The sequence below is a fragment of the Arabidopsis lyrata genome (assembly GCF_000004255.2).
Source record: "Arabidopsis lyrata subsp. lyrata unplaced genomic scaffold ARALYscaffold_3, whole genome shotgun sequence".
NCBI lineage: Eukaryota > Viridiplantae > Streptophyta > Magnoliopsida > Brassicales > Brassicaceae > Arabidopsis > Arabidopsis lyrata.
This window is the reverse complement of record NW_003302553.1, coordinates 20679954-20693523: the sequence shown is the minus strand read 5'-3', so window position 1 is coordinate 20693523 and position 13570 is coordinate 20679954. Positions and strand designations below refer to the sequence as shown.

Below are 13570 nucleotides of genomic sequence, written 5' to 3'. Positions count from 1 at the left end.
CTGTAAACGTGCAATTCGATACAGGCGAAATAAAGAGAATCCTGGTATCTAGCCCATGGATGCCTCCAATCTGTTCGCATTGCAAGGAAGTTGGACACAGCTTGAAGAGATGTCGAACAGCCCCAGTGTTATGCAAGAGCTGTAAGTCTACTAGTCATGCTGCGGAGAAGTGTCCTCGAATCAAAGGAAATGGTGCGAGAAAGCCATCTTCTATGAAAGGTAAGGCAAAGGTTACTGCTCAGGTGGAAGTTGAAAATCAGGTTCATGTTGTGGCTCCGCTGCAGACACAGAGGGTAACAGCAGTGCAACAATCACCTACCAAGAACAAGGCCTATGTAGCTAAAGCAATTCCAGAAGCTGAGACTGTGGTTCCTATTGCTAGCCATTCAGTCCCTCTTGTAGGTGAGTCTAGTAAGGCTGCAGGAAAGAGAGTGCTGGTTGAGGATTCAGATACAGATAAAGGGAAGGTTTCTGAGGCTGAGCCAGACTCCTCTGATACCTCGTCAAGTGAAGAAGGAGAGATTTCTGAGGATGTATGTACCTCTGAAGAAGAACACGAGTACTTGGAAGTTGTTTCAAAGAGAAATCGGAGAAACTCCAGGGGCAATGGCCCCAAACTCCATTAATGTCTATGTATAGAGACATTTTTTGTTGGAACGTCCGCGGATTTAATAAGCAATCGCATCGTAGCGGGTTCAAGAGGTGGTGTTATAAGAATAAACCTCTTTTTGGGAGTCTTATCGAGACTCATGTCAAGCAGGCAAAGGTAGCAAAGTTTGTGAATGCCCTTCTGCCCGGCTGGCTTTTTGATAATAACTACTTTTTCTCTGAATTAGGAAAAATTTGGATCCTTTGGCACCCAAGCGTGAAGGTGGTAATCCTTTTCAAATCCCTTCAAATGATTACTTGTGAGGTTGAGCTTCCAGGAAGTTCTGCGACAATTGTCGTCTCTTTTGTTTATGCTTCAAATGTAGCTGCTGTGAGGAGCTCTCTGTGGGGAGAGATTGTCAGTCAAGCTGCAGATCCCAGTCTTGTCGGAAAACCTTGGGCGGTTTTAGGTGACTTCAATCAGATTCTGAATCCAGCAGATCACTCTACTCGGACAAATATGAATATGGACAGAGCTATGAGAGAGTTCAGTGACTCAATGCTGGCTGCTTCTTTGATGGATTTGAATTACAGAGGCTGCTCCTTTACTTGGTGGAACAAGAGAAGAGCGAACCCTGTGGCTAAGAAGCTTGACAGGATTTTAGTAAACGATGAATGGCAAACCATGTTTCCTCTCTCAACAGGTTATTTTGGAGCCCCATGTTTTTCTGATCATTCTCCTGGATCTATCTCCCTTAACCCGGCTGACCACAGAAAGAAAAAACCATTTAAGTTCTTCAACTTTCTTCTAAAGAATCCAGATTTTCTTCCATTAGTTTGCGAAAACTGGTTCTCTTTCAACATCTCTGGCTCCGACATGTTCAGAGTTTCAGTAAAGCTAAGGGAGCTCAAAAAGGTAATAAGACAATTTAGCAAATCAAATTATTCTGGTATTGAGCTGAGGGTACAGGAGGCTCTTGTTGTGTTATCAGAAATGCAAGAAAAGATGTTGTCGAACCCAAATGTGGCAAATGCTAGTCTTGAGCTGGAGGCTTCAAGAAAATGGGAGATCCTCTCCAAAGCTGAAGAGAGTTTCTTCTACCAGAAATCCAGAATTACATGGTTGGGTGACGGGGACAAGAACACAGCCTATTTTCACCGTATGGCAGCAACTAGGCAGGCCATAAATCATATACACTACCTTGAAGATGAGATGGGAAATCGTTTTGACACTCAGCAAGGCATCCATTCGCACTGTGTGGAGTTCTTCAAGAATCTTCTAGGCAGCTCTGAAACTCAACCCCTGTTCATGCAGGATGACATAACGGCGTTGTTGAATTTCCAATGCTCTGATGCTCAAAGGTCTCTCCTTGACTCTATGTTCTCCAAAGAAGAGATCAAAGAAGCTTTCTTCTCTCTCCCTAAGAACAAAGCTAGTGGACCTGATGGTTACTCTTCGGAGTTTTTTACTAGTTGTTGGAGTGTGATTGGGGCAGAGGTGACGACAGCTATTACTGAGTTCTTCTCCTCGGGTACTTTACTTAAACAGTTGAATGCTACTACATTGGTGTTGATTCCAAAAATTCAGAATGCGTCGAAGGTATCTGATTTCATACCTATATCTTGCCTCAACACTTTGTATAAAGTCATCTCTAGGCTCTTAGCAAATAGGCTGAAGTCCATCCTCCCATCTGTTATATCCCATGCTCAATCTGCTTTCTTGCCTACTAGGCTGCTGTCAGAAAATGTTTTGTTGGCTTCAGAGATTGTGCAAGGCTACAATAGGAAAAATATAAAAGCAAGAGCAATGCTAAAGGTCGATCTAAGGAAAGCTTTTGATTCTGTCAGATGGGACTTCATGCTTGCTACTCTGACAGCTTTAAACATTCCTGAAAAGTATATTGGATGGATTCGAGAGTGTGTTTGCACCCCATCCTTCTCGATCTCAGTAAACGGAATGTCTGATGGGTTCTTCCAGAGTACAAGAGGCTTGAGGCAGGGAGACCCTCTTTCTCCATACCTATTTGTGCTCGCCATGGAAGTGTTTTCAAAGATAATGCTATCAAGATTTGCTTCAGGTTCTATTGCTTACCATCCAATGACATCTGAGTTAGAAATTTCTCACTTGATGTTTGCCGATGACGTAATGGTTTTCTTTGATGGTAGTAGTTCCTCCCTGCATGGTACCTATGAGGCTCTGGATGACTTCGCAGGCTGGTCAGGACTTACAATGAACAGAAATAAGACTACTCTCTTCCATGCTGGTTTAAATCCATTGGAGGAGTCAGCGATTGCTCAATATGATTTCCCCATTGGCACGCTGCCCGTAAGGTACTTAGGACTTCCCTTAATGTCCAGAAAGCTCACCATTGCTGAATACTCACCTTTGCTTGAGAAAATCACTAACAAGCTGAGAGGATGGGCAACTAAGTCACTTTCTTATGCGGGGAGAACCCAGCTCATTGCTAGTGTGATATACGGAACTATTAACTTTTGGATATCCACCTTTACGCTTCCCAAGGGTTGTATAAAGCGAATTGAGTCTCTATGTGCTAGATTCCTCTGGTCTGGGAGCACTGACTGTCACACCAAAGCAAAGGTTGCATGGTCTTCTGTATGTATGCCAAAAAATGAAGGCGGTCTAGGCTTAAGGAAATTATCTGTTTGGAACACCACCTTGAATCTGAAGCTTATTTGGCTCATGTTCTCTAACAGTGGCTCGTTATGGGTGGCTTGGCAGCATTACCACCACGGGCTTGCCTCCATTAGCTTCTGGGATATCAAAGCTAAAAATACCGACTCTTGGTTTTGGAAATCTCTTCTAAAATTAAGGAGCCTGGCCAAAAGATTCATAAACTGCAGAATTGGAAGTGGAAACATAGCTTGGTTCTGGCATGATGTATGGACTCCTTTTGGTCCCCTGTTAGAGTTTTTGGGAGATTCTGGTCCTACCATACTACGGGTTCCTAGGAATGCGAGAGTCTCTGCGGCTTGCACTTTGGAGGGTTGGAATATTGCCTCTCCACGATCTGATCAGGCACTTGCTTTACACATCTACTTGTCTACTATTCAATTACCAACTGTTTCAAATGAGGATGATTCTTTCGATTGGTTAATTGAAGACAAGCCGTGCGGTGGTTTCTCCTCGAGTAAAACCTGGGAGATTCTCAGACCAAAGGCTCCTGCTGCGGACTGGGCATGTTTGGTTTGGTTCAAAGGTGCCACTCCAAAGCATGCGTTCCACATGTGGGTAACAAATCTTAACAGGCTACCCACCAGGGATAGGCTAGCTTCATGGGGACTTCAAATCTCCACTGACTGCTCCTTTTGTGTTGGCTCAATGGAGACCAGGGATCACATCTTTCTGCATTGCACATTCGCTCAATCACTATGGAATCTCAGCCTCGCAAGATTGCGTTTGGCTCCGACAGTATTTGCAAACTGGGCAGCCTTATTGGCTTGGCTAAAGGTCAAGAACACTAACTCGCCTCAAACACTACGACTATTGATCACCCATGCTCTAGTCTACGGGATCTGGAGGCAGCGAAACAACCTGTTCCACAACAATATTTCAATCTCGCCGCTCACCATCTTCATTGACATTGACCGGCAAATTATCAACTCAATCACAGCTAGGAGGAAGATGAAGAAATTCAAAAACCTTATGGCGCTTTGGCTCACCTAATGGATGCTCCTGTTTCCGCTTTCTGAGAATGTTTATAATCTAAATGTAACCTTGTTTTTTATTCTTTTTGCCAAGGTTCATTTGTTCTAGGTCTTCTATTGTAACACCTACATTTCATCTAATGATATTTACTCTCTTAGCAAAAAAAAAAAAAAAAAAAAAATATAGTCTTTGTAAAACTAATGAAGTACATGCATAGACTTTGTTCAGGTATATGTACGACACTAGGATATGACCCGCGGTACACCGCGGGTTAATTATTTGATTTTATTTTTATTTTTTATAAACTGATGAATTTGTTGTGTATGATATTTTTTTGTTGTACATCGTGGAACACATGCGTTGTATATAAAAAATAAAAATTTTAAGTTGTATTTGTTTTGTTTACTGTTTAAGATTGTATAATTAAATTTTGATTTGTTAATTTTAGGATTTCACCCGTAGTATATTGTCCCGTATTAATATCGATCCAAACCCGTCCCACCATATACTCATGTTCTGTGGAATTAAACATCATTTTGTAATTTTTTTAATAACACTTTTATTTAAAAGATATATAATTCGAATCAATTTAAAAGTTTACTTTCAAATGGTTTTCATAATATATATATTTTAAAATTAGTATGTGTTTTTGGACCAACCCGTAAAAACAATTTATAATTGTATCTTAAAATACTAAATAATTGTATTTTGATTTGTTAATTTTAGGATCTCACCCGTGGTATACTGTCTTGTTTTAGATAATTGTAGAAATTAAGAAAAGATCTGAATGATTCAATTTCGGATCAGAATAAAAAAAACGACCCGATTAAATGTGCAATTTGTTCTTAAAAAATGTTAATATAGATTACACACATACTTTTTTTCTTCATCGATTGAGTAATATATGTCTGTTTAAAAAAATTCAAATCATAACATATGCAGAAAAAAAAAATTATTAACTATATATATTTTATAATAATTCAAAATAATATAAATATAATATCAAATAAAAGTGAAATGAGAATCATATATTTATGTTTAAATTAGGTAAAGAGGTTTTAGAAAATTAGCTCAAATTTGTTATATTATCATTAAATTATCATATTTGATTTCCTAATCTATAAAAATTGTAAAGAATATACCATAAATAAATAGTTTAAATATAGTAATTAGTTGAGAAAATATATATAATTTAGATTTTATTAGGTATTTTCGTTTTTAAATTTTGCCATAATTTAAGGAAAGATCTGATTGAAGATTTTCGGGTCAAAATCAGAAAAAAATCCCGACCCGATTAGAGGAGCAAATTTGTACTTCAAAAATGTTAAGTAGATTATCTGTTATAAATCATATACTTCTTAATAGGTCTTTAACTAATTCCTTTGTTAACATCACACATGTACAATTTCAGAATAGTTTCAACTTTATATATATATAAATATAGATTTAAACATGGCTACTATTTGGTGCCTTTTGTTTGATATCATATCAGTTAGTGGCTTCTGAGATATGTAGAAAAGAAGACACATCACACATAAAGAAGTTCGGGTGTGGTGATTATACAACTACGAAGGAGATAGATATATATATAAGTTGAAGTCTTCAAAACATTTGTTTCGGTCAAATATTTAAATTTGCATCCTATACTATTATTTGGGAAAAACATTAAATCCTTTGTAAGATATTACATAAGAAATCCATTAGAGTTAAAATTTCAAAGAGTAAATTAATTCATCTAGTTAAAGATAAACAAGTCAAATACTAATTTATGCAGTTTAGTTAATTTAATTTAATTATAAAACGAAAATACATTATTAATTTTAAAACATATATTTAAAAATATTTATAATAGGCAGCAGGTTGAATTTAATGTGTTATATGATGACATGAGTTATGATCCTTATAACTATTTGAATATTTATATTTAATTCATATAATTTTATTTAAAATATTTAAAATATTTATAGCATGTTGAAACAGATATATTTAAAATATTTATAGCAGGCAATGAGTTAAATATAATGTATTATATGATAAAAATTGTTATGATCCTTATAACATATAGCATGTTAAGATTATATGATGAGATGATTAAATAAGGTTTGACACTTCTAAATATTTAAAATTTGATTCTGCAAGCAATTTTGAAAATAACGAATGATGGAATGTGCACGCAATTTTTTCATTGAGATTCTAAAATGAAAATATACTTCACGCACGGGTTGAATTTGATATTATTATATACCAAAAATATGTTCATAATATATTCGACTATGCGAATAATTGCTAAATTCCATAATTAGCTAAAAAATTTATATTTCAACAACTAAAGAATTACAAATTGAAAATAAACTTCTTAAATTAATTCAAAATAATAGTTAACTTCCTTAATTAATTCAAAATAATCTACGTTTAAGATGCGACTCATTTATGAAATTTTGATTTTTGTTCGAACTGAATTATATGCAATATCATTTTGTGGTTGTTAACATAAAGTAACTCATTGTTCAAACAATATTAAATTTTTTTAAATAATATTACTTTCCGTTTTCATATCTTAAGAAAAATTATCCATAATTAAGTATTATATAAAAAGAAAAATATATTTATTATAAAAATTATATATATGTACTTAAAAAAAGAAATATATTTTTCACTTACTACTATACTATATCAAAACTTTACTCTAAAATATATAATATATAAAATATTGTACTGAACAAAATTTAACCCGTACTACTATAGTACGACTCATGATCTAGTGTATAAATATAATGTAGATAAGAGAAAATCTATGATTAAAAAAACAAATAGTATCTAAAACATATATATATATATATATATATATATATATATATATCTTGATATTATGAAGGGAAACACAACAATTTTTGACAACCTATAACAACAAAATATACCGAGATTAGGATAATGTTGAAATTATTATCAGAAATATTTTATATACGTAGTGCTGTGTATATATATAATAATGATAGTATTAAATAGGGTTTATGTGAGAAAAAATATATATTGGCCATGTTCGTTTGTCTTTCGCGGATTCAGCGATAGCGACCAGCGACATCGATAAGTAACCAACGACAACATGTATTGTTCGTTTGTCTGTCGCTAGCGGCTGTCGCTATGTTATTCGTTGGCTTTGTTTTGTTCCTTTTATTGTATTTTTTTTCTTTTTCTTTGTTTAGTATCTGTGTGTAGTCCCCACTTGTTATTCCTCCTATATCATAAATGAAACAAAAAAGAGATTCCAAAAGTAGCAAGCAAAAATATTGCCGTCTTCTCCCCCCAGCAAAATCGATTCCGGCCATCGGAATCTTCAAATTGATCTAATCTTCGATTTGCTTTCTATCAACGACGCCTTAACGAAACGATGCCGCAGAGACGGAGACTAAGAGGAGGAGGAAACATTCGGCGATTCTTTTACATGGCAACGCTTCTGGTTAGTTAATTTGTATATTTCCGATGAACTTGAAAAAATACCCAAGATTTTCTCTGGTTAATTTCAGTAAATTGAGAAAGATCTGCTTCAATTTTAAGCTTCGTTGTGCTTTAATCGATCGTTAATTGAGTTATTTTTAGTAGATACATTGACGTTTTGAGTTTTTGATTTTAGCTTGGGACACGATGGTGTTACATCTAGAGCTTCTTCAACAATTCTAGACCAGGAAGAGTACGAATCCATTTTTTGAAGAAACTTGAAGCTCCTTGATTGATGTTGTACCCTTGTTACTTAATGGATCAAATCCATTCTTCAATGGAGGTATGTTACCTAGCCACGCAACTTGATATGTTTGTTGTTGCTTGTTTCTCTGGGAATACCTCAAAACCTTGTAGATATTTGGGTTGATACAGCTCCGATAATGGTTGAGAACCTTCACTTTCTGACTTTACCTCTTTATATAGGTTAATTTGCAGCTATTAGCCACCAGCTACCTTCAAGCCCACAGTGTATATCATCTGCTAAAGAGTGCGTGGCACAAATGGCTCAGTCCCCGTACTTGTTCGCACAAATGGCTGAATCTGCACTCTGCCCTGTTAGAGCAACCACAATGGTGGTCCTATGAAGGTTTCTTAAGATTATAATATTAAAAAGAAATACAAAAAGAAGAGAGAGAACTAGAGATGTTTCTTATTTAAGGTACATTGTTAGGTATTTTAGAAACTCTTCTTCCATTTGTCCATCTTTTAGTGGTTCATTTTTTTTTAATATTAAAAATTTAATATTTAATTTATAAGAAACTCAATAACTTGTTTCAACCATTGTGGTTGCTCTTAATCAACCTAGTGCAAAGGTATTTAATGTTCTCTGGAATGTCATTTTACAAATACAGTGTGTCAGTATCTGAACCTTATTTATTGATTTGGTTCACTTAAGATAACACCATAGCTTCTGATTATTGTGTAGATAGATCCAGATTTTACAATTAAATGAATATTAATTTTTCAATGACAAATTTAAATTAGTTTTAAAAAAGAGAGGATGAATATAAAAATTTACCTTTACCCAACAAATTTCAATTAGCGTTAGCTATTTTAATAGGCCTTAAAAACAAGAGAATTTATAGTAACTAGCCATGGATTCAAAAAAAATTAAGAAAATAGCCATGGGTGAATAGTCTTTGTCGGAAACCATATGATAATTACTTTTGTATCCTTAGACATAGAGGAGACATACTATTTGAGAGAGTAATGATTATAGTTTTTTTGAATTTTGAATATTTCCGAAGAGTATAGGCAAACATTATAATTAGAAATTATAAATATATCTTGCTATTATACCCATTAAAAACGCTGGAAAACCCTAGCGCCGTTTGAGGAAGAAGTTTTTTGGTGGCTCTCGTCAATCCTGCGAATCTGAATCCGTTTCATCTCCAATCAAGTGGTAGTCGACTCATCTGCAAAGTGGAGACCTGGGTTTTTGCTTTTCTCTCTCTGTCTTCGTCTTCTTCTTCCCATATATACTTGTCTAAGTATCCTACATAGGTTTGTTACCGATTTCCTCCAGATCTAAGTATTGGTTTCTTTTAAGTTTTTCTTTACTAACCCTCAATTTTGTCATTTTTCTGTACATGAAAACTGTAAAGGTGAGATATGGGAATTTCCTTTAAGGGTTGTAGATGACGAATCCAGGCTTGTTGATGTGTCTACAACCGAAGCCTCCATAACCTCCTCTCTTAGGGCAACCACCACCACCACCAGATCCTTCACCTCCATTTAATCATTCGTATCCACCATCGCCTCCTCTCTCACGGCAACCACCACCACCAGATCTGTAACACCACCGCCTCCTCCGTATTCACCACCACCAGATCTGTAATACCATCACTTCCTCTGTATTCATCACCACCAGATCTGTAACACCACTGCTTTCTCCGTAACACCACCGCCGTTTCCTTTTTGTGTTTTCTTGTTTTTTTCAAAATTTCATGTGTTTTGGAAGTTGTTTTATCACTTGATATACCACGGTACTTTTACGTATACATGTATTTTTTCCCTAAAACATTGTATTTTTCAACGTTTCTTTTAAATGATACATGTTTTTTACTTATATTACAAGAATCTTTTTGTGTTTTCTTGTTTTCTTTTTTCAAAATTTCATGTGTTTTGGAAGTTGTTTTGTCACTTGTCTTACGGCAACCACCACCACCAGATCTGTAACACCACCGCTGTTGGTGTCGGATCCCGCACCAGAAGTCCGAGACTAACCAAAGATTGCCACGTAGTCAAGATAATGGCCCATAAAGGATAAAGCCCATTGGACCCGTGAGCCGAAGGAACGGTCGAAGTGGCTATCACCACTTCGAGAATCCGAAGTGACTGCGCTTCGACATGAGTTCGGTGTAGAAAACACGGGTAAGTCGGTTCAAAAACACTTGGGGCAAAAGGCGAGGCCCATGAAGATCAGAGTCAACTCAAATTCAAACGTTAAGCATTAAAGTCAAAAGATCAAAACGGACGCATTTAAGAGAGAATAATTGTATTTAATTAGCCATTTAAATGTCGTTTTTCTATGTATAAATATAGAGGTCAATGGCCATGTAAAGGGGACCTTTTCTTCGAAGCAAGAAATACTATAGCAATTTTTGTAGCAATTCATAAGCTTTTTACATTCTTATTTTTTGTCCCTCAAGAATAATCTTCCCTATTAACAAAAATACTTGAGTGTGTGAATCCGACATCCACATTTTGACACCGTCTGTGGGGACAGAGGATTCTTGAGTGGTCAGATTTTTCTTTACTACATTCCCGAGATAAGCAGCAATGTCCGGAGGAGATGCCGTTGAGACATCATTGGCCGAAACCCTCAAAGCTATGCAGCAAACCATGTCAGACATATCACAAAAGTTCTCGGATGTGGAAAAGGCTGTCGATACGTTGCAAACATCCCAGGTATCTCTTAGTCAAAACGTCAATACTATACAAACTCGTGTTCGCTCTTTAAGTGCAGGAAATCCTGTGGGAATCCGAAGGAGGATACTCAACTCGCCAAATTCCGTTGCGCGAAATAAACCAGCGGATAAACAACTCCTGGTACTACTAATAATGTAGTTCAGCCATTGGATGGAGAGGCACAGCTCGAAGATGAAGCTCAACTTGCAGATCAGTACGAGCAGGAAAACCTCGACCAGTTCGAGACTATGAGGAAGGTTAGCCAAGAACTAAAAGAAATGAAGTCAAAGTTCCATCAGGCTACAAGTTCGGAGCCGGATATCAATCGAGTCATTGAAGAAGCTAGGCGAACACCTTTCATCTCGCGAATCGCGAGTTTGAGAATCAAAGATTCCCGGAAGCTCAAGTTGGACCCTTACAGCGGATTGGAGGATCCAAAGAGCTATCTCGCAGCTTTTCTGATCGCTGCTGGAAGAGTCGAATTGGATGAAGCTGATGAGGATGCAGGTTACTGCAAGCTTTTTTTCGGAAAACCTATGCGGCCAAGCTTTAATGTGGTTCACCCAATTAGAGCCGGGTTCGATCAACAATTTCGACGAGCTATCAGCTGTATTCTTAAAGCAATATTCCATCCTTATGGATAAAAGCGTTTCGGATGCCGATCTTTGGAACTTATCACAAGGATCAAATGAATCACTTCGAGTTTTCATCACCAAGTTCAAAGGAGTGCTGTCAAAGCTCCCAAGAATCTCATAACAATCAGCTTTATCTGCCTTACGAAAAGGATTGCGACATGATTCAAGATTTAAAGAAGATTTAATACTTCATAAACCAGACACAATTCAGGATGCACTCTTCCGCGCAAACAACTGGATGGAGGTAGAGGACGAAAAAGAAAGTTTTGCCAAAAGAAATAAGCAAGAGAAGCCGGCAATCACCGTCCCTACCAAAAAGTTCGAACCCAGGGAGAACAAAGGACCAAAGAAATTTGGGTCGCAACCCTTCAACAGTACCGTCGGAAAGCAATTCCAAGGGAAAAGAAGATCAAACACTTGGGTCCGTGATGAAAGTTTATATTGCGACATTCATAAAGTGACCGGACATTTAACCAAGGATTGTAGCGTTCTTAAAAGGCACCTCGCAGAGCTTTGGGCCAGTGGAGATCTTTCCAAATTCGATATAAAAGATTTTGTGAAGGAATACCACGAAGCAAAGGAAAATTCCAAAGATCAAAATTCCAAAAGACCAAGGTTAACCAACGAGGAAGAACCAAGGAATTCTAAGGGTAAGATCAATGTTATTCTAGGAGGTTCCAAATTTTGTCGAGAATCAATAAGTTCCATCAAGAAACATAGACGAAATGTCCTACTCAAAGCAAGCTTGAGCGAAGAAGTCGATTTTCAAGGTGCATCAATATCATTTAATGAAGAAGAAACGCGGCACCTCGAAAGACCTCATGATGATGCTCTAGTAATTGAAGTGGTGTTGGAAGAAGACAAACCGGACCGGAAAATTCGAATTGGGACAACTTTGACTGGCCAAATAAAAGAAGCTTTGATCGAACTTTTGAAAAAAAACATAACATCATTCGCATGGTCAGCGACAGATATGCCCGGCATAGATCCAAGCATAATTTGTCATGAACTGAACGTGGATCCAAGCTTCAAGCCGGTGAAACAAAAAAGAAGAAAGCTCGGAGTGGAGCGAGCAAAAATAGTAAATGACGAAGTAGATAAACTTTTGAAAATAGGGTCCATAAGAGAAGTGCAATACCCGGAGTGGGTAGCAAACACTGTCTTGTCAAGAAGAAGAATGGAAAAGATAGGGTTTGCATCGACTTCACAGACCTCAATAAAGCATGTCCTAAAGACAGTTTCCCGCTCTCACATATAGATCGACTTGTAGAGTCCACCGCTGGGAACGAGCTGTTAACATTCATGGACGCCTTCTCGGGTTATAATCAAATAATGATGAACCCCGAAGACCAAGAAAAAACGTCATTTATCACTGATAGAGGTATCTATTGTTACAAGGTGATGCCTTTTGGTTTGAAAAATGCAGGAGCAACTTATCAACGGTTGGTTAACAAAATGTTCCATAATCATCTCGGGAAGACAATGGAAGTCTACATAGATGATATGTTGGTTAAGTCATTAAAGAAAGAGGATCACATTAAGCATTTAGAGGAATGTTTTGATATTCTCAATAAATATCAAATGAAGCTGAACCCGGCGAAGTGCACATTCGGAGTCCCATCCGGAGAATTTCTTGGCTATATTGTGACAGAAAGAGGGATTGAAGCCAATCCAAATCAAATTAACGCTTTTCTAAATATGCCATCTCCAAGAAACTTCAAGGAAGTACAACGGTTAACTGGGCGGATTGCGGCTTTGAATCGTTTTATCTCAAGATCAACAGATAAGTCATTACCTTTCTACCAAATTCTAAAAGGAAACAAAGGATTCCTTTGGGACGAGAAGTGTGAAGAAGCTTTTGGGCAGCTTAAGGCATACTTAACCACTCCACCTATACTCTCCAAACCAGAAGCAGATGAAAAACTTTATTTGTACGTGTCGGTTTCAAACCATGCGGTTAGTGGAGTCTTGGTTCGGGAGGACCGCGGGGAACAGAAACCAATTTACTACGTAAGCAAGTCAATGACGGATCCGGAAACCAGATACACAATGATGGAAAATCTCGCACTCGCGGTGGTGACTTCGGCCCGGAAGCTGTGCCCATATTTTCAATCCCATCCGGTTGAAGTATTAACCAACCAGCCACTCCGAACAATACTTCATAGTCCAAGTCAGTCCGGATGTTTGGCGAAATGGGCGGTGGAATTAAGCGAGTACGATATAGAATTCAAGAGCCGGATCAGTATGAAGGCTCAGGTTTTAGCAGACTTCT

At 37.2% G+C, this 13570-nt stretch overlaps 1 long non-coding RNA gene across 1 annotated transcript; it reads left to right on the top strand.

The window, feature by feature from the left end:
- Positions 1-8886: 8886 nt before the first annotated feature.
- On the top strand, positions 8887-9823 carry LOC110229660. Its single transcript, XR_002333046.1, has 2 exons — positions 8887-9256; positions 9358-9823. It is a non-coding gene; the product is annotated as an uncharacterized LOC110229660 (long non-coding RNA).
- Positions 9824-13570: the final 3747 nt, after the last annotated feature.